The following is a 22,041-nucleotide window of genomic DNA, read 5'->3' as shown; positions in this document are numbered from 1 at the left end:
AAAACATGCGTCTCACTGTTATTACTTACCAGAGGAACAGTGAGATCAAATTACAGTTTGTTATTTTTTATATTTTTTTCTCGTTTGTGTAGATTAATAGTTTTTTCTTGATCCACTTTTGTAATACTTATTTAGTGACAAATATTGTACCATTTGGATGAATTTAATTTCTGTGCTTTTTTATAGTAAAATATTTAAAAAATACTATTTTCTCCTCAGTTTTCTAGTTTGCTACACCTTAGTTTTCAGTGCAAACGAATTTACATATGTGTTTCTAAAACATTGTTACGAATTTCTCATCAGTAAAAGCGAATATGGTATTTAACTATCTGGGTTAATTACACCGTGTTGCGAAAATTTAAATGTTAATGCAACTAGAAAACTTCAAAACATCATTAATAGCTTAAATTTGATACAACACAAGATACTTTATTAAAACCAGGAGTGCCTTAGATTTCTAAGAAAATAATCCGTTGTAATGTAAAATTAAACTTTTCGAGCGATATATTCGACGGAATTTCTCCATAGCTTGTCACATAGTCCCATGCAGGAACGGATTTACGGTCCAGTTACCGCTGTCTAGTTGTCAAAACTCTTTCTACCTTACGCAAGGTATTTTTAATATTTTCATCCAGTGGGGCATAATGTTCAGCAGTTTTGATGTTCTAGCGATTTAAAATCTTTATGGCTATTAAGCATAACCTCATGAGGGGAGACTGATCTTATAATGGTGTTAATGTAATTACCACTTTTCCTGGTGTCAAGTAAATATGATCATTGAATGCGCTGTTCTTCAGGGCGTATAAATGCTGTTGATAACTATGCATTCTATAAGTTTTACAAAGTATGTAACAAATTTCTGCTAATATTCATACTTTTAATGTGAAGTCATTCAGAAGCTTTTCTTTAAATGCAAATACATTGTATTTTCTACAGTAAAACCTGTCTACAATGATACTGCTGAAACCTAAAAAAATATCGTAATAGACAGGTTATCGTTATAAACAGTTTGATTATTCATGCTGACATTTTGCTGGGGCCAAAAAAAATATTATAGACAGGTTATCGTTATAGACACTATCGTTATACACAGGTTTCATTGTATTAGGTGGTTGTGCTGCTTGTTTGAAGATTATATAATAATAATAATAATAATAATAATAATAATAATAATAATAAAAGAAATTATCATTCTTCTTCTTCTTCTTCTTATTATTATTATTATTACTAGAAAGTCTCCCGTTAAGGTTTGACGGGTGAAAATTGATTCTTTTCTTCTACATTTTAACGAAGCAATTGCCTCTTTAGTGATATTTTGATAGTTGAAATTTTAACCCTAATTTCAGTGGATTAAAACTAAACTCCAGTAGATAGCGTTCATAGTTTTTCCTCTGTTGAGCAAAAAAACAATGTGGTTGTAACTTGTAATGTAAGTACTTTAATTTTATATTGCCACTAGATTAAAGAAAGATTTGATTAGTTTAAAACATAACATTTTATATGTGATTCACACTACATGACCAATGTGACTCACACTACAATGCCCCTAAATATTTTTATTGACAATAAAAAAACATACAAAAAAACACATAAAAAAACAAATTGTTCTTAGTGTTACATAAATATTAAAGTTAAATATGTTATGTGTATAGTTCCTTTTAGGAAAAAAGAATAGAAACGTAAATCCACAATTTTGTGTCAAGGTGTACTTTGGCATGGAATTAGCCTAAGTTATTATGAGAGAAATTTTTCTTAGTGTTGGGTTTATATTTATGTAGTCCATCAATGCATTTTAAAGAAAGTTCATAAAAATTATGGAAATTAAGATTTCATGTTGAGATTTATATTTGTTTTGATATTTAATTTTGACTGAAAAAAAAAAACACTTTTGGAGGAATATAGCGTACAAACTTCAAAACTTTATTATTTTAACAAGAGCACAGTTTATCAAAAATAGTTATTCCCTTTTGTAAATCGTAACAACTACAACGAAACAGTCATTAAAAAAAAGCTGTTCAGCTGAAACTTAATGTTTCATTAAACTCTCACATAAAAATACATTTTTCTTCCAAAACATATGCAGATTACTATAGAAAATAATTTGTGTTTCCGTGTAGTTTAATTCTACGAAATGTATGGCAACAAAAAAAAAAAAAACAAAAAAACTGAGTATAAACTATTTTAAGGAAATATTAAATAATTACTAAAACTAGAAAATGTTTTCAGTATTAATATGCAAGGAAATTCAGAAATATATCTTTTTGTTTAAATATAAGATGAAAGATGGAAATATAAACTTTATCCTACTAGTAATTAAAATAATAAAAAACAAAACTACTGATTTTTATTTAGAAACAAAGTCTTTGTATTATTTCGACAACATTATTAGACAGAAACATAATTTTTAATCGAATTTCTCTATATCCGTGCTCTTATATATTACCCGAACTTCAGTTCTTTTATCTGCGTAGCTTCCCTCCTTCCAATTCGTTATTGATTTCGGAAAAGAAAAATCATTTTGGATGGAAAACGTTTTTGATCTCCGCTTGAGTTTGATTTTTCTTTTTAGATAGAGGAGGAAGGAAGAAATGAATTGCTGAGAGTGACTGCAAAGTGACGTCACGCTCCGATACAGGCCGGCTCTTGTAAATCTAAGACCCGTTATTTTTTCTCTCCAATTCCTGATTTCCTGATAAAGTAGGTTTTTTTTCCTGGATCCTTTGTTGGAATCGATTTTTTTTTTGGAAACTTGGATCTATTCTAATGCTTCCAGATTCAGCTAGGAAGTTTTCTAACGAGATTTGTAATGGTTTGTTGCGAGGAACTTTTATTCATTACTACCCAATTTCATTTACATATGGAATATGCAGCTTGTCATCGAAGCTGTTTTATGTAAAAGCTCCCGACAATAATTTGTTTGTTTAAGCAGAAGGCTTTTGTCCAACGTATTTCTTGTTAGTTTATATAGAGGTTAGATATATCGTTTTTTCACTCTTAAATAAACTTTGTTAAAGGAGATACAGTTGAACTTTGTTTATACGAAATGCCAAGAAATCACGAATTTGTACTTATTTGATGTTATTCAGAATGGACGTGAATAAGTAAAATTGTGAGAAAATAAAAACAAATGTTTTTTCGGCACTTAATAAAGAATATTTAGTGTTTCTTTATTACTTGTAGAAATATTTAAATCAAATAAGATAGATTAGATTTGGGGAAAATTTAACCTATTTCTTTATTCGGGTTCCTTTCTGTATTTTTTTTTTTTTTATTTATTTTTTTTTTTTTACGGGAGGGAGGCCCTTCGTATTAAGTTGTTTTAGGCCTACTAAATTTAACCATTTTTAAATCTCTACGTTAAAGATCTAGTGCAATTTTTATATTCACATTTTCTGGTCGCTTCTCATAACATTGTATCGATGTGGTTATGTACAATGAAAAATATAACATTTTTTATATGCAAACTGAAATGTCTTCAGGTAAACAAGGGAATAAGCTTTGTCATTCATACAAAAAGATTTAACAGTCACATAAAATGCTCATTAATTTCTAAAAAAAATAACGGTATTCAATCACGAAAATGTTCAGTGACAAGCTCAGAATCAGCTGCTTGTTTTAGCCAAGTTTTGCATTTTAATGCACGTATTATGAGAGATATTGTTAACATAAATAAATAGCGAGGGAAGTTTTACTAAAAGCTATTAATCGTGGTCGTATTATGAGAGTTCATATTTATTGAAGCATTTTTCTGTGATAAAACTGAATGGACTGAAAGATTGACAGACTGTAAAAAAATAAATAAAAAAAACCGAAACGTTACTTGTTATTTCCGTGGAACGTTTCGGGATTTTACAGGTTTTCACCTATTTCCGCGTAAAATCAAGTATATTCGCAAAAAGGTTTCCCGATTTGGTACAAGTTACACGAATGCAGACATTTCACTGGTGTGAAATATATTTTTAGCTACCAGTTTAAAGATTTAATGAGCGTGTTTATTAAGTCTACCGGCTTCAGCTTGATTACGGCCCGTCCAGCTTGACTGTGTCCCTAAAGGAAGCAAATAAGTCATTGGATAGATGCAGTTTTGCATTGCAAAATATGCAATTATCTGTTAGCACTGGCCATGGATGCGATAACGCTGCAGGAGCTTTTTTGGTGAGTCAGGAAGGTTCTAATTGATTTTATTAAACCTACCTAGTTTTTCTTGACGGTTTCCGAGATACGAATGGCTTTAACAGGAGAGATATCTCAGTTCTTCAGAAATATTACTAACTTTTGCCTGAAAACGTTCCTGGTTTTTGCAAGATATGTTACTGGCAGAAATTGGGCACATCAGCTGCCTATTATTTCTCACGTTTCTGAATCCCTTTTACAGTGCAACTCAAAATCCATTAAACGATATAAAATAAGTTATTGCTTGAAATGACTGAACAAATTAATTTGTAAATTAATAATCCCGATGGTGCGTAATCAAACAATATATTCTTTCATTATTAATAAATCATCTTCATCAATTATGTAATGCATTTTATATTTTTTAATGCAAAAAGTCCTTGCTAGCACTTATTTTTTTTTTACAGTATTTTTAAAAGCCTTGCAAATATTCTGAATACTAGGTGTGGTTCGAACAGTATCTTTGGATTTATGTAATTGTAGACTCAGTTTTCAAGTGTGCTCTTGCAGTATGGTTTGCTACGATTAAATGTTTGCGGTTTTGTGTAAATTTTTCCAAAAATTTCGCAAGGGAACTGAGAGTAATAAATTCGAAAGTTTATATTTTTTTTATTGAGTGAAAGTTTATATTTTATTGCACAGAGCTGTCAAATTTCCAATATTTATAGGCCAAACTGCATGATTCCATCTTGTGCAAATAATCTTGTCTTTCGAGATAGTTGCCAACCCCCAAAAGGAGACAGACAAAAAATTGAAATATTAGCTACTGTACGCGCTAAACTTAAATATTAAAAAAGTATTTAGTAAGTATATGATGCCATTAAAGTAAAAAAAAAAATATAATATAACTTCGTGAAATACATTCTCTTTACAAAACTGTAAAAACGATTCACTGTAAAAACGATTCAGAAACGTTCCTGGAAAATAATAGGCAGCTGATGTGCCCAATTTCTGCCAGTAACATTCCTTGAAAAAGCCAGAAATGTTTTCTGCTAAAATTCAGTAACCTTCCTGGAGATATCCTGGAAGCCTCCTGAAAAATTCAGAAACCTTCCCGTTTAAAGAGAGTCGTTTCTCTGGCACTTTAGGGTAAACTTTGGTAGGCATGACATAAGAGCTCGGCACCTTCCTGATTGGGCAAGAAAGTTCCAAAATCGATATTGGAAACATGGCCAAAGCTAAGACAGAAGTGCAAGAAAGTATCAAGTATTTCACTCTCCTGCAATTCTTGCAAAGCTGCGCTGTCCGTTGACTTATGCACTTCCTTTGGGAGCTTAATCAGTCTGGACGGGCCGTAACCGAACTGAAGCAGATACACTTTATAAATGCACTCGTTAATCTTTAAATTGGGAGATAAAAATATTTTTCACAACAATGAGAAATCCGCATTCGTACAACTTCTAGCAATTCAGGAAACATTTTGATAAAGTTACTTGATTTTTCCAGGAAGTGGATGAAAACCATTGAAATCCCGAAACGTTACACGGAAATAATCAGCAACGTTTTGGAATTTTTTTACAGTGTAAATGCTCAGTTTGTTCCAGAAGCTCTTCTATCTCTGTCATTTCCAAATTCTATTGGTTCAGAAAACAAAAAAGAGCATATCACTTTAAACAAAACCGTAATGGTCGCATGTGTTTAACTTTTGTTTTCTTTCTGAGTGAAATGCAGGAAAAAATAATGAAATGAATTTAGTTTCTAGAAATTTGTAGCAACGAAAATAGAAGTACATGTGTGGGCTGACAGATTAGAGTAGCGGTTAAACGTTGGCCTCTCACGCCGAAAGGTAGAGGTTAAAAACTGCCTCCAGTTGTGGATTTTCGAGTTGCAAAAAATTTTCAGTGTCCTTGCGGCATGTAAAAGATTCCTCTAGTGCTGGTTTGGCTTTGGGTACTATTGGTAAAGTTAAATTCCAAGTTCAGCTGCGCGTCAAAAAGTGCGCAGATAGTGGAAGGGGATCTCCATCTGGTGGGGAAACTGGGAATCAAAATTCTTATAATGGCATCCGACGACAGAGGTGCCACATGAAAGAAGGGACGTTTCCGTTTCCTTATTATACCTTTTACGCTATAAAAACTTTAGAGCAAAATAAAACGCTTCTAACGCAACCCCATAAGAAATAATGTAATGCAGTGTCTATGTGCGGGATGTTCGGATATAATTTCAGGAAAGTAACATAGGAAAAAAAAGTGTTGGTACATTAAACATATGAGAATTAGACCACTAGACAACATACACTGCCAGGCCAGTTACTCCATCCGCGGACTGCAGTTTCGAACTTTTTAGCGCTCATCAGCCCGGAATAGGAAGTAACCAACTCAGTTACTTCCCATTCAGGGCTGATGTTGCTAAAAATCACGAAACTGCAGTCCTCGGATGGAATGACTGAGCTGGAAGTGTATTTTATGTATTTCTGCGTTAGGCCCTGGCTTGGGGCGGTAACTTACTGCAAAATAGACTAATAGAGTTCGACTTGCCATATTTCTACGCACCAAATACATTAAAGGACAGTAAGCAACGCCTAATTTCGGTACATATACGCAAACATTTTTACTTAATGTAAGTACTCCAAAAGGAATTTGCAGTGAAATTATATGCGTCAAAAGTTTCTTTACCCTACTGTAATTGGCTATGGGGAGAAAAGATATCCGAATTCGGAAACACTTACAGTTTCATGTTTCATTTGTTTGCATGCATGTAAAATAAGTAAAACACATAAAACAGTAAAAACAGAAAAATAATAGCCTCTTAAATAGACACTTTTAAGTTATGCGATTGCCTCAGTTTCCTTTGTAAGATTTTCTTCTATATTAGACGCAAAAAGAAAAAAAGAAAAAGAAAAAAATAGAACAAAAAGTAACGATTAGTTCAGCCATATATATTTTAGAACATTTTATCTTAAAAGGTTGAGAATGAGGTTTTAAACGCAATTATTTGTTGTTTAAGGTACAAGAATTGTTTTTCTAAGCATTTAACATCTAAAAATACATGCATCGAATATTGATGTTGACTTCCAATTGTACCATTTACTTTCTGTTGCGATTCTCTTCAGTTCGTTTGAAATGCTCTTTTCTGTTTCTGGAAACGTTTAAATGCTAGCTATTTATCTTAGTCTCATCAAATTTAATTGATTTTCCTTTAAGTACACTCCGTCAAGAGCAATTAGATCTTAGTTTCTTTTTTCTTCGTATCGCTTGTTTCTATTCTCTTTTAGTTCTGTTTTGTTTTTTGGGAAGTGAAAAAAAGAAAAAAAAACATTGACTTTTCTTACATTTTATAGATTACTGGCTGCGTCACACGGCTTTGAAAAGTCTACCTCGAAAATGAAAGTTATTTCAAGTATCACGTGCTCAACAATCAGTTTTAAATAGAAGAAAAATACATAGTGTAAAATTTCTAGTCAAAATAATGGCAGCAGTTCCTAAAAATCCTTGTTCAAAATTGCATCTTAGTTTCTGAAACTGTCCATTTGAATGATAAAACTAATGATGTTAAGAACCCCCTAAAAGTCAAAGTTCCGGCATAAATAAGCAAAAATATCGATAAAGGGATCATTAGAATAAAGGTAAGAGTCCCACAATAGCGTCAACAGACTCTTTGTATCCTCATTAGGATTGGGATAACAAAACCCAAAAATCACCAGCACATTCTTGACATTAGCCAGTAAAAATCCTTTATTGAGAAAGGACAATAGTCCTTAAAGATTTCTATCAGAGTAAGGACAACGGTCCCAAAAAATTCCCATTAACCGAACAAACTCTCTATTAGAAAAAGAAAAACATTCCTTAAAACTCCTTATTATGATTAAAACATCCTTTTATAAAAATTAATGTTGAACTAAGGGTTGAATTTTGTTGGAATAAGGGTTGATTTTTTTTAAAAGTCAATATTATCATTTCCATATTCTTGAATAAGTACTGTTATTTCTAACCACTTCTTGTGCAAGAAAATAATTCCTAAAGAGAACTCTGTGTCTCTGTAAAAATATATTTTTTTTTACATATTATCTTTCATTAAGTATAAATAGAGTTCAACAAAAGGTAAATACAGAAACTAAGGTGCAAGATTTGCTTTGAGAATAAAAGTAACAAAATATCGTATCAGTCTTGTGAGCTCCTTCGTTATTTTTCTCCGAAAGAAAATCTTTGCTATACCTAATCAACACTAGATTGTCTCTTCATTAGGCTTAATAGGCGAATATTACGGGGATTACCCTCATTTTCATTCACAACCTTAAGGTTGAACGCGAACTTTATTCTTTCTGATAAGAAGAAACATGGTTTTGAAGCGCATTCCCTATTACTGGATGCAGCACCATTTCCTTTCTTGATTGAGAAAAAAATAAATAAAATGCAGATCGATAGTTGCTAAACAGCTAGACATCTGCAGCAATAACATTTTCGTTTTATTTCTCAAAACAAAAATTAACATGCTGGGGTTCAAGTCTTATGGACTAGATTTTCGTTTGCGTTATTATGTCATAGGGTTTGTTTATTTAAAAAAAAATGTAAGATACGTATAGTTGTTTTTCACTAATAAATTTGATGATACTCTGGTCTTGCTCAAACCTTTACAATTTTCTCAATTTATATGTGGAATCTTTGCTCTATAAGCAGCTAGGAATAAAAAAGCGCATACCAAAAAAAAGACCCCCTCAAATTTAAGTTTTAGAATGCACTGTTAAAAATTCAGGAATCGTTTGTGGTAAATATTACTGTAAAATGAAGTGTTTACAGTACAGAAAAAATTGCAGCAATTTGTACCGAAGAATATAGTCCAAACAGATGTATGGGGTAGAGAAAATTCAGAGACAGTCAGTTTGTCTGGTTTTCGATAGATGTTCCGACTTAAAAGTGCCGGATATAATAATAAAACTTGTACGATCGATGAGATTTTCAAATCATCTATTTCTGTTTGCCACGCCATCAATAGTATTGCTCTAAGTATGGTGATTCATCGCGAATTTTTTCAAAATTTTTAAGAAATACCAACGATAAAGTAGCATTAAATCTGCGGAACCAGCTTCGTATCTCAAGCGATCAAAGAAATTGAATTGCATGACTGAACATGCTATACACAATGCATTAAACTTCTAATATGACTACTGTTATGTCTACGTTTATGGCGAGCATAGGAAAAAAATGGCTGTTATGAACAATTTTTCTTTGAAAAATAAAACAAAAATGAAGCAAAGAGTATTTTTACACTCGTTTAACAATGCGTTCACACCAATACAGTTTTAGTTACATATCTTCCAGTCAGTCAAGTGAATAATCAGAAGTAGTTAAAAATGTTACAGCAAAAAAAAAAAAAAAAGCTCTAATAAAGTAGTTAACAGCAGTTAAAAATGTAAAATTACCTACTTTACTACTTATGTTTTTTTTTTTTTGAAAAAAACTACATTTTATTCATCGAGCTATACGCACGTGTGCTAACTTAACTGAATAAATTTGAATATTTACTAATCTTTGACGTTTGCTTGAACATCGCTATGAGACTTTCGTTAAGCATTTCACCTGTAAATATCGTTTAGTTTGATCAAAAATTACAGGAAAATGGCTTCCAGGCTCCATTCCAGGCCCAGGCACGAAAAGGACACTTATGACCGCCCGTCCATTTCTAAATGAAACCGGTTCCTTGTCGGAACCGGTGGCTGTTTCACCCCTACTTTTATCCCATTAAAGGTGGTTATGTGCTTATAAGCGTAGATAATTTGCAAATCCCAATACAAAAACCTGCAGAATTACATTAAACCTTAAGCTATACCATTCAGCATTTAATTTCATAACCCCTCTTACTAGCAGAAAAAGGAAGTTTTTTAGATAGATCTGAAAGTGTTCCATTCTAAATTCAAACCAAAACGTTAGTTACATGTATTAACTATAACAGATCATTTCATGGGTGGATAGATATATGTTTTACCAATTAAATAAAAATATGTAATTATTTATCCTTGTTTTGTACACTTTGGTGCTCGAATGGTCAATTACTGCCCTGTGGCCAATTACTGGTGGTTCCATTTTTCTTACAGAATCAGTTTCCAACGGTCAAAAAAGGCATCAATGCCATTATTTATGTTTTTTTTCACAAAAGAGACCTTTTTTATATTTCTGGCAATATATATATATATATATATATATATATATATATATATATATATATATATATATATATATATATATATATATATATATATATATATATATATATATATATATATATATATATATATATATATATATATATATATATATATATATTAGACATAATGCAAGTGAATTTGTGTAATAATCAAAAAACACACTCGAATAAAAGTTTGATTTGAGGAACGTATTGTACATTTATTTTTATTCTATGTATAGTAATTTGAAATGATAAAATAAAAGCATTCTATTTTTTTTTCTTTGAAAAAAAGAACACCGAGGAAAAAACGAGAAAAACTACATTTTTTTTTTTTTTGTGACATGGCATTAATAAATAAATTTTAGACGATAAATGAACTGTACAGCTAAAAAAAGTCTAAATATCTCAAAACATGGTTTCGCATTTAAATTGCAATTTTTCTATATTTTTATTATTTTTTTAGAGGAAACAAGAACAGCCGTTGAGAATAAATAATGGAATAGTTGCAAAACACATAAATTTCTTGACTAGTTTTAAAGCCCTTTAAAGAAAAGATAATGTTTTTCAACTCCTTAAGCTTTGGAGTCGGATAAACTTGTAGTACTGCAAAAGAAAATAATACGTATGATAAAACTATTCTCGAACTTTGTTTTTCAAAGACTTTTATCTCATAAATCGTGCATGCTTTGTGCACAAAAATGCTATGTAGAGGAGAAAAAGTCAGTGCTTAAAGAATGGTCAAAATTGTTAATTAAATTCCTTAGTTATTGTTTTTAATGGAAGAAGTCTTAATCTGTTCCATATCATGAGAGAAGGTAAAACAATTCTTAATGCAAAATAATTCATGCTATTTTGCTTCATGCACAAAAAATCTTCTTGCACTTTTTGCACACGGATACTTGAATTACTTTTTAAGAACAATTTGAAGCACACGTTTTAGAAGTGTTCAAAACACTTCCCAGAGCAGTATTTGGTTCAGAATTATTTTGAAAAACTTATGAGAATGCAATGGATTTTTTTCTTTTTATTTTGAAAACTGCTACATGTCCTTTTTTTAGAACACTTCGTAACATATCTTTTCCAGTAATTTTGCAGCACGAATGGAAGCTTTTGGAAACGGCTAGTTCCATGCTTGACTTACTCTACTAATGATCTAAACCTGAATCTTAAAATGACCATAAAAATACTAATGCGACAAAAAAAAGAGAGATTTACCAGTTGTTTTAGCTTGATTGATTTTTGATTTATATCGCCTAGTCATTAAATTTTATCAATTTCATTGCATACTCTGTGTATATGGATAAAGCTCAGCTGTTACTCAAACTGCACAAAAAGGAAGTGATGCATTGTATTTAGTTCAAAAACTCCTGTCTTTTCCTCTGTTGAGTAAAAAAAAAAATATTTAGGTGGTTGTAACTTGTAATGATAGCACTTTAATTTCATATTGCTACTAGATTAATAAAATGTATAATTAATAGTATAACCTCACATTTTATATTTGACACATATTACATGACCATTGTGACTCGCACTATAATTACCCTTAATATTTTTGGGGGGAATAAAAATACGACAAAGAATACATTAAGAAACATGTTCTTGATTTTACATAAATATTAAAGCTTAATCTATTATGTTAATATTTTTTTTTTACAGAAATGCACCTTGTTTTAAAGTATTTATTTCTACTTTCCTAATACTCTTCTTAAATAGCGTATAAGTATCAATTTCGATTTTTCTTTTAAATTTTACAATTCAACTTCTTTTCTTTTTTTTTAATTTTTGAGAATGGAAATACTTGGTCGAACCTTAAAAACTGGCTGCATATATGGTAGTAAAAATGTTATACTATTCGAAAAATTAGTTTATGATTATCAGAATAAGGAAACTTAATTATTATTATTTTCTTGCAATTTCTGACTGTAAAGTTCAGTAATAAAGTCAGAACGGAGAAGCTGGCAACACATGCGCAAACTCGACTTCTGCGTAGTGGCAGATATTGAGCATCTGTCCTCACCGATCGTCAAATGAACGTCGTTTGTTAAAATATAGTTAAAATATAGTTGTTTTTTTTATTCATTTAATTTATTTTTTTCCTGTATTTCTTAACTTGTTTACTCATACGAGATCAACATTATTTACTTTTCCATTTATAATTAGCACTTAAACATATTTTCTTTACTCACAAACTAATACTATCGTTAAAAACTAGCATTTTGTGCATCACAGTAAAACATTTATATTGATTATTTCAACTTATATAAAAAAGGAGAACATATATGTTTTAGATTCAGGATTTTTGCTGCTTTAAATGGCATGTGATGCAACAAAACAGTAAATGAACTTGTCTAAACAACAGACGAGCAATTTTTATTTAGTCGTTTCCTTGTCTGGAATTTAATAGAAGATAATTACTTTAGCTAATTCATAAAAGAAAGAACAGTATACAAACCTTTTTTGAAAACAATTACAAGCAATTAATTCATTTATGAGACTACCTTATTTCTTTTAAATTTTATAACTAAATTTAATTGCACTCATTTAAAAAACTTTCAGGGTTTCATGGATAATTACAACGAATCACTTCATATTTTCATTGATTTACTTTACATGAAATTCAATTATGTTGTCGTCTAGACTGGTGTCGAAAAATAAACCATCAACTTTCAAAAGACAATAACAATATAAATAGTTAGTGCATTTTTCTTTTTTCATTTCTGTGTAAAAATAAAAAAAAAAAAAAAAAAAAAAAAAAAACTCGAAGCTACTTTATAGACGTGTGCGATAATGAGGTTTACACTGTTATCCGATACACAATTAAGTTGCTTTGGCTAAAATCTTTTTGCAACCCGAATTGCATTTCTTTCTCAAGTATAAATATTTACGTTTAAGTGAATTAAGTAATTTTAGTTTTTTGCTATCTTAAAATTTACGTATTTATAGGTCCATAAAATGTATTGAAAAACTCATTTTATTACAAAACTTTGTGCATATGAAAGTATTAAACTTTATAATCTCACACAACAACCATCATAAAATAAAACAAATTAATTTGTCAAATCCATTAGACTTTTCCTAAATAATATGTATAAAATGTAAATAATATTTTTTTTCCCAACAGATCGGTAAATTCGCCTATTGACTTTAACATATAAAATGTACAAAAATAATTTCAGACCTATTTAACTAACTTTTGCAGATTTTTACTAGATCTTTTCGAGAACGAATACGCTGTATTACGGCCAGAAAGTGAAAGAAATACTAGTTCTCACGTCAAGAAAAAAATATTAAACTATTTCAAAAGCGATTTAAAACTAAGAAATGGGATTGCGATTATGCCAAAGAAAAATAATTGAGATTAATATTTATCGTAATCTATTCATGTTTCATTATGAATTCGTGTGTACATATTAATTGTCTGCACATATCGTACTTTGTCAGTACGGTCCTACAGGCTTGAATTAAAACAACTTGCTTGGAAGTTGTTTTAAAGGAAAACGCTAATTTGCAACTCCAGTTCTCGAATACGCTCCCTTGCGGTGATAAACAATACTAAAGAAAAAGGTAAAGCATTTCATTCCGCGTGTTTTTTTTTGGGAGGGATGGGAGGGCGGGCGGGGAAATTACAGGCTACAGACAATTTATGGGGTAATGTATTTTCAGAAGAATAAAAAAGAAAGCTTCCCACAAACACAATAAAAATTACTGCCATTCACTAAGCGTCAAAGCAAGTTATAAGTTACGGCATTTGTTTATCTTTTTCATTCGCCATTAGACAGTGGTTGCAGCGCCCCTTATAGTTTATTAGAGTTGCGAATTGATCGATTTTTGGTGCAATCAAAATTCACCAAGTGTGTCGTAGCTAGAGATGTAAAAATTTCAGGAAATTCTGAAGCGGTGGACAAAAAACCAGTTTTTTACCGTCTTTTTTTGGGAAAATTTGGAAAAAATGGAAATTTTGATTTTTTTATAAATAAAATATGGGTTTCTTAATAGCTCTGTGTTTCTTGGAACATATAAAGGGTTAAGCAATAAAAAAAATATGCTATTAGAAAAAAAACCTTTTTGTTTTATAACAGAGCTTTCATGGCTAAACATCAGAAATAAGTTCAGTCCTCATTCAACCATTAACATTGGGTAATGCGTGTCTAATCATAAAAATTGCTTTTCATATTTTAGATTGCCTTTGAAACTTGAAATATTAATTGAAATTTTTGACTTTCAAACATGATATTTTTTTTGAAAGAAAAATAATACAATGTTACTGTCAGAAAATAAATGCTATTGACTTTTGGTTTTTTCCATCCCAGTCCAAATCAAAACTAAATTGGTTTTTCTTAAGCTGAACCAAAACTTAAACTGGAGTTTCAGTTTATTCATATGGTCGTGCTAAGCACTGTAGTAAAAGTAGTCATACCAGCACTTTTGAACAAAATTGAGTTATTAGAACCAAGTTACTCTCTGTTTCGTATTTTACATAATAAATAAAATGTTTTAGAGTCATTTGATCAAGAACTTTAAAAAAGAAAAAAAAAAGAAATCTTAATCAAATATATGGAAGAGCCAAATTCCAAAACACAATGTCTCAGCTTGAGCCCAACTTCAAATTCCACTTTTTTGCTTAGCACGGCAGTATACAGGGTGCGGCAAAAAAAAAAAAAAAAAAAAAAAATATAGGACGAAAATCGTATCATCGAATGGAAGAAAGGTAATTTCATTTTAATAAGTGCCTAATTTATTTTTGTCTCTCACTTTATTAAAAAATAGTTTACAATATATTTCCTAGTTTATGTATTGTTTACCGGTTTTCTTGCAATTTTAAATAAAATACTTGCTGTTTTAATTTGTTTAACCAAGTAGAACAACAGTTCGTTTGCTTCTTGTGCCTCGGGAAACAATATTTGAAACGGTATGTAGTTTCGAGTGGCTTGGAAATGATCGTCGATGTACGGAAAGTTGACAAAATGAACAATGAACATTTGAGTTAATTGTCAGGTCATCCAAAATTGAGTTGAATGAAATCCTTGGGTTTCCACGAGAGCAGTAGTTTGTAAGATGGGAATTTTTGACTGATAAGTGCGACTAAGGGAAAAAAACAGCTCAAACAGAAGTTTTACGAGTTCCAAAAAGTTTAGACATTTGTATGACTCCAAAGATGCCAAAAACATTTGAGACGGCCCGCAAGGCCACGCTGAAAGAGATAGTATTCAACCAGCTCATATCCCCCAGAACAATAAGAATTGGTCTGTAGCTAAGCACCTTAAAAAATGTTAAATATCGCCAAAATCCGAAGTCAGGCTTGGTCTGTGATGGAATCAGCACAAGCGAAAAAAAATCTCTAGTTTTTTGTGGATGAGGGCCGTAAAATGAATCAAAAAGTGAACCAGAAGGACATTTTAGAAGTTATTGTACTTCTGTCGGCCTAAGAGCACTTCAGCAATGTAAACTGGACATTTTCCTTGAACTCCACTCCGATTCGTGTGGGCAAAAAGACAATGGTGTTGCGTTTTTTTTTTTGACATGATATTATCTTTTGAGTGGACGCTCTACTCGCTAGAATTCAATCCCATTTATTACACTGTATGGCCTATTTAGGAGATGAAGGTCTACCCTAAACTACACATTTAGGGTAGTTTGAACTCTCTAAACCAATTGCTTTATAGGGAATAGAATTGATTAAAGGACTTGTGGCCCTTGAATGAAAAATTCAATAAGCAGTTGCATCTCTGTATTACTGAAAAGGCTGCTAGTTTGATACCAATTAAATTTATTGATTGCTAAAGGGCTACTCATATTATTATTTTTTGTGTTTTAATTTATTCATTTATAATAAAGTTTCGTGGAAAATTGCTTGCCTGGGTTTTTATTGCCGCACTCTGTACATTTGATTCGCACAGTCAGCAGAAACAGTTTTGTGGTTGATGTTATGCTTGTTAGTTTCATGGAAGGAAGATAAATTCTTCACTAAGGTTAAGCTTTTTTGCAAAAAGTATTATTACACGTTTTTTGATCTATATGCAAATTATATTATCATACAAAAACTTGCATTAAAGTTAAACAGTATTTTAACATAAAACATGGAGGGGGGGGATTGGACTAGAATTTAAGTGGGAAAAGTTTCTAATCACTTTTTGCTGAAAAAAATCAACTAAAACCCTGAAAAGTTGAAAAAATTCTTTTTTTTTTTCAATTTTTCCGAATTGAAAATTTACTTCTTCAGGAAAAAACATTTTTTGTCCGTTTTTTTCGAAAATTTTCTGGTTTTTTTCCGACCGTTTTCATCATTAGTCGTAGTTAATTTCTAAACCGTGTGAATAAACTCTGCGTTATAGAGATTCTTTGTTAGAAATAATTAAGACGTATGAGGCAACGAGAAGCAAAGGGATTTCAGTGACAGAATTAAAAATTTGGAGTTAACCAGTACAAATGATAGATGAACCTCTCCTCTGTTTAAGGGCCAGAGATGGTACTAGTACCTCTGGTGGATGCTGCTCTGAAGTATGATTTAGAAAAGAATTCTAATGAAAGTTTAACTACACTGTTAAAATTTCAGGAAACTTTTATGGTAAATAATACTGTAAAATGGAGTGTTTACAGTACAGAAAAAATTTACAATACATTGTACTGAAAAAAACAAACGATTGCAGCACCAGTGGTACACCACGTGACTTACAGTGCAAAGCAGATAACACCGTAGTTCACTTCACTCGATGTGAACCGACTAGTATGGTGGGCAGCAAATCCGCCAGCCAATACGAAGGTCCCGAGTTCAAGTATACTGCTCGGATTTTGCGTTTTTTAACTCTCGTTTATTCTACTATAAAATTTTAGAGTAAAATCGGATTTTACGCTAAAAGTTACTGGCAACATGGATGCCAGTAACTTTTACCGTAAAATTTCAGGATTTTTTTTAACAGTGTAGGATTTCAACTTTAAGCGCGCTTTACTCAAAACTTTAAAACGTCCATTTGTTTCTCACTGACTCATATGTGATTGTTAGAATATCGATTCAGTACAAAACAAGGACAAATCCAGAAAATTTTCAAAGATGGCACTATTATTTTAACCCTTTACTCTTTGGAACTTCAATTTTTAAAAAAAATCGGAGGAGTGTACAAACCCCTATCGCTTATCCTTACGTAATAAAAGGTGTAATACAGTTGTATTTCTTTCAAAAAAGGTTCACTAAGAGACCTCGAACACTACCTCTAATGTCATCTAAGATCGTCTAAAAATGAGGTTTTAAAACTTCAATTTCGAAAGCAATCCTGCTGAAAGTTCCAGTTCCTATTTCCAGACTAGAGTACTAAGAAAAAAAAATATTTATCATTACGTCAACATCTCTCTCATATGTGAAATACACCGCCAGCTCAGTCTTTTCCAGCCGAGGACTGCAGTTTCGTGCTTATTAGCGCTCATCAGCCCGGCATAGGGAAGTGAGTGAGCTGGAGATGGAAAACCTCTTAAGGAAGCCTAGAGTGCGAAACAAACTGGTAGCTAATATAGAATTAGCAGACCAGACGAGTGACCGAAGCAAAGGTTCGGTTCAACTCGACGATTGAACGCGAGGCAAGGTACAGTCATAAAAAAAAAAAACGAAACAGTCGATCGTATTCAAAGACTATTGATACTAGAGACACGTGTAAGGTGTCATTGTTTCAGGAATAAAAAGTTCTACATAATTATGGTAAAAAATTGTTGTTAAGGGGTCGTCTTCATATTAAAACGAGCATCAACTTCAAAATTTTCAATGAGAACCCCCTTTTTTTATCACATATTTGTAATCAGCATCTTTTTTTAACTTTGTATACAAAGTTTTGTTTAATTCGATCCAGCCGTTACTTCAGAATCGAGTTTTGAAAAATTCCTCTCGTAATGTTAAAACGTATTTTGATATTTTTACTCATAACACAAAAACTAGATTAGGCACGGCAAAGATTGTTTTTTTGTATCAAAATATGAATCGACCCAATAATAAAAGCATCATTTATAACGCCCAAAATGTAATTTTTGTTTTTTTATGAATTATTTTAATATTTTTTGAAAAAAATATGATCTGAAACCATATTAAATTTTAACAGAAAAACAATCTAGAAGAGCTTTTATGAGGGAATCCAAAATTTGAGCTCAAAATATTCAGTAGTTTTTGCGCTATGCTTAAAAATTCATTTTTTCCTACTTTAGGGGACCGTATACTTTTTTAAAACAGAAATTATGAAAGTTGGTTTCTTCGTAAAAAAAGAAAAAAATTGTTCAACAAACTAAGCTAACCAATTATAACGTGGTTTTTCTACATTAGAGTTACGCCTATGAATTTTTTAAATGCATAAATTTATTCGCTGTCTCTGCAGAAGAACAACACAATATTGCAACCGTCAGTTTTTTGTAGATATCGTTCAGACGTCAATGTGTAAATAATGCGAAACACTACTTCATTGTCTAATAAAAGAATATTTTATAGAACTTTTTAAATCAAAAGCTATACTTTAAATACTTCTGTTTTTTTTTTATTTCTTTTATTTTTATTTTTATTTTTTATTTATTTATTTTTATTTTTTATTTTTTCTGCGTTTAGCCATTGCCTTTTGTAAAACAATAACTCAAATAATATATATATATATATATATATATATATATATATATATATATATATATATATATATTAATTTGAATTTTTGGCATCTTGAATTCAAATAATGTTTTTCGCAATCACGAGCCGTGTATGTGTATGTATGCGCGTGTGTGTTTGTGTAAGCGCATGTGTGTGCGTGTTGTGTATGCAGTGCTGTGTGTGTACGCGCGTGTGCGTGTAGGCGTTCGAGTATGTGTGTGTACGCGCGGGTGCGTGTAGATGTTCGTGTATGTGTGTGTACACGCGTGTGCGTGTAGGCGTTCGTATGTGTGTGTACGCGCGTAATTGTAGGCTTTCGTGTGTGTGTGTTTGTGTAAGCGCATGCGTGTGGGTTCGTGTGTGTGTATGTATGCATGTGCGTGCGTGTAGGCGTTCGTGTGTGTGTGTACGCGCGTGTGCGTGTAGGCGTTCGTATGTGTGAGTACGCGCGTGTGTGTAGGCGTTCGTGTGTGTGTGTATGTAGGCATGAGTGTTTGTGTCTGTGCAGGCATGAGTGTGTGTATGTGTGTGTAGGAGTGCGTGTATGTGTGTGTGTGTAGGAGTGCGTGTATGTGTGTGTGTAGGATATTGACGCGACCTGGAGACGGTTTTCGCCAGAGGAGCAGCATCGTGAGGCGGCCGGCCGACGATGGTGCTGCGGAGGGTGCTGGTGGGAAAATAAATGATATCACATTAAAACAGTCAAATGAAAGCAATAAGCAATCGTGATTGCTCAAAAAAATTAATATGCACAACTTTTTCACAGAAACGTACAACAAAACCCCAGTGTCTTGCCAGTCATGTTGCAATAGAGTGTAGAATTAGTGGCTCTTCCCGGTGATAATTTGCTAAAAGGAAAAATTATTGCCTTGTCTAATTCGGGAAAAAGTACTCGAAAAATAGCCGACAGTGTGAAGTTTCTCCTTTAACAGTATCCAAATGGGTCAAAAAGTAATAATTGCTCTTAGATAAGTTTACTGGTTTTTAGGAATTAATTTTTTTTGTATAGAGTTTGAATAATTTTCAATGTGTTAGGATCTAGGAGAGGAAATCTCAATCGCATTAGTGGGCCGCGTGCTTTGAGCTGTATTCAGCACAAAAGTAGTAGTTGTGGCTAATTGTGAACTTCTTCTTTTTTTTTTTTTTTTTGACTTCGTCAAAGATTTAACAAAACATTAATTTGCGTGTTAGATTAAGTTGAGTTTTTGTCTATTCTTAATTATAATTTAAATACTATTTTTCTATTTACTTTCTCGGTCATTGGCGTGCATTTCACATTAAAATAATTCTCGCAAGACAATGATAAAATTTCAAAATATTTTCTTCTCTTTTGAACAACATGGAAAAATATCGTCAAAGAAAGAAAGTGAAAAAAAATATTGTTATCAACTAATGGGTGCCTATTTTATTAAATGTATCTTTTTCAGAATCCAATATCTGGATATTCGGCTCCAACTTTGTGACACTGGAACTATTTCTACTTCCTGTTCTTATTCTTTGAACACACAACGGGCCACATGGACCAACGTCGCGGGCTGAATGCGGCCCGCGTCTTCACTGTGAATTGGTTTTCCCATTCCATGGCTGCTGTGAGTCCTAATATTGAACACAACAGCCCTGAACTAGATTTAACCGAACAATGTAGCAAGTGTCATGTCATTGAAGCCGAGAGTGCCTAAAAACTGGTGGATGAAGAAAATTTATCTCACCAGTGAGATGCCGTAAACATACAGCAGATAAATTTACTTTGCCTACCAGTTTATTCGCATTCTCAGCTTCAATAAGATGACTTCCGCATCCCACACGCTTAGTTCCGATTCCAGTCTGCGAAATATGCAGCGAGGACGAAATCGTAGCTTCTGGATAGTTCAACCCGCCTGTCGGGTATGCTGCCTATAGTATTGCTATAGGTGCGACAGCCTGATGCTGTAGACAATGCTAGTGTGCAAGTATATAGTGCGCGAAACAATATCAAATAAAGCTAAGTTTTGTTTGTAATGTTACAAAATCGGAGAAATGACAAGAAGTCAGATTTCCGTTCACCTTGGTTAAAATTAAAGTGATTTTTTTTTTAAATTACGGGTTGAACCATCTCGAATCTCGTTGCTAGAAACAGCATTGGGAAATCACTTTCCTAAATTGGTTTTAAGAGATGTTACATGTTTAACTAAAACCGCCGATTGTGTTATGTCTTTTTAATAATACCACGCATTATGATCTTTCGCATAAATTAGGATTTGAAACAAATTCTCTTTTTTTGATTACAAAAAAGCCTCTAGAACAATTACTGTGTTTGTCCACTGGGTTAATTCAAATAACCAAATTTTTCCCAAATAAAGTTCGAGTATAAAGGGTTTGCTCATTAACGGGTATTTATATTCTCCTGTTTCTGCTTTATTTTTTAGATTGAAGCTTCGTTCATTTTATGTATTTAGAGCAAGTTTTCACGGAATAAATGGGCCTTGCTTCGCTCGAGTCTCCAATCTATTTAATGCTGCGTCTTCCCACGTTGTGCGGTTTTTTTTTTTATATTTTTGTGTGCGATGGCTCAAACTTCTGCCGATGTTCTGCGAAATTAAAAACGCGCAATTCCATTTTACAATCAAAGACTTTTAATTCATTCCAAAATAAACCTGTAACACCTGTAACAACATGTGTTCCAAAATAACCTGTTGCACCTATGTTGCATAGGTGCAACATTTATCAAACATATTCACATCATGTTTCTAGGTATAAGGTTGAATATTTACATTTCTATGAGGCTTGAATGATTATATGAGCAATCCAATAAGTTTATATTAGGAAAAGTCAAAAAGTTCCATTACTTTTAATTTGTCATTATTCGGTTTACTAAAGAACGATCTATACGATGGACCAGCCAAACCTCATCCGTCTTTCTTAGGTTAATGCAGATAGACAAAAATCAGTAAATATTTTTACTTTTTTTTTTCAAAAAAAAAAAAAAAAAACGACCGTAAATCGCTTTTTGCCGCAACATAATCGGCTAAAAAGTATCGGATTACGGAAGAAAAGAGAACTTCAAAAAAGCATGAGTTGAGCTGGATAATCTCGATCTTTTCATTGTTCACCTTCCGTTACTTGATAAACCGTGACCTTGAAAGAAGCGTTTTCAA

The sequence above is a fragment of the Uloborus diversus genome, chromosome 8, assembly GCF_026930045.1.
Source record: "Uloborus diversus isolate 005 chromosome 8, Udiv.v.3.1, whole genome shotgun sequence".
NCBI lineage: Eukaryota > Metazoa > Arthropoda > Arachnida > Araneae > Uloboridae > Uloborus > Uloborus diversus.
Note: the sequence above shows the minus strand (reverse complement) of the source record.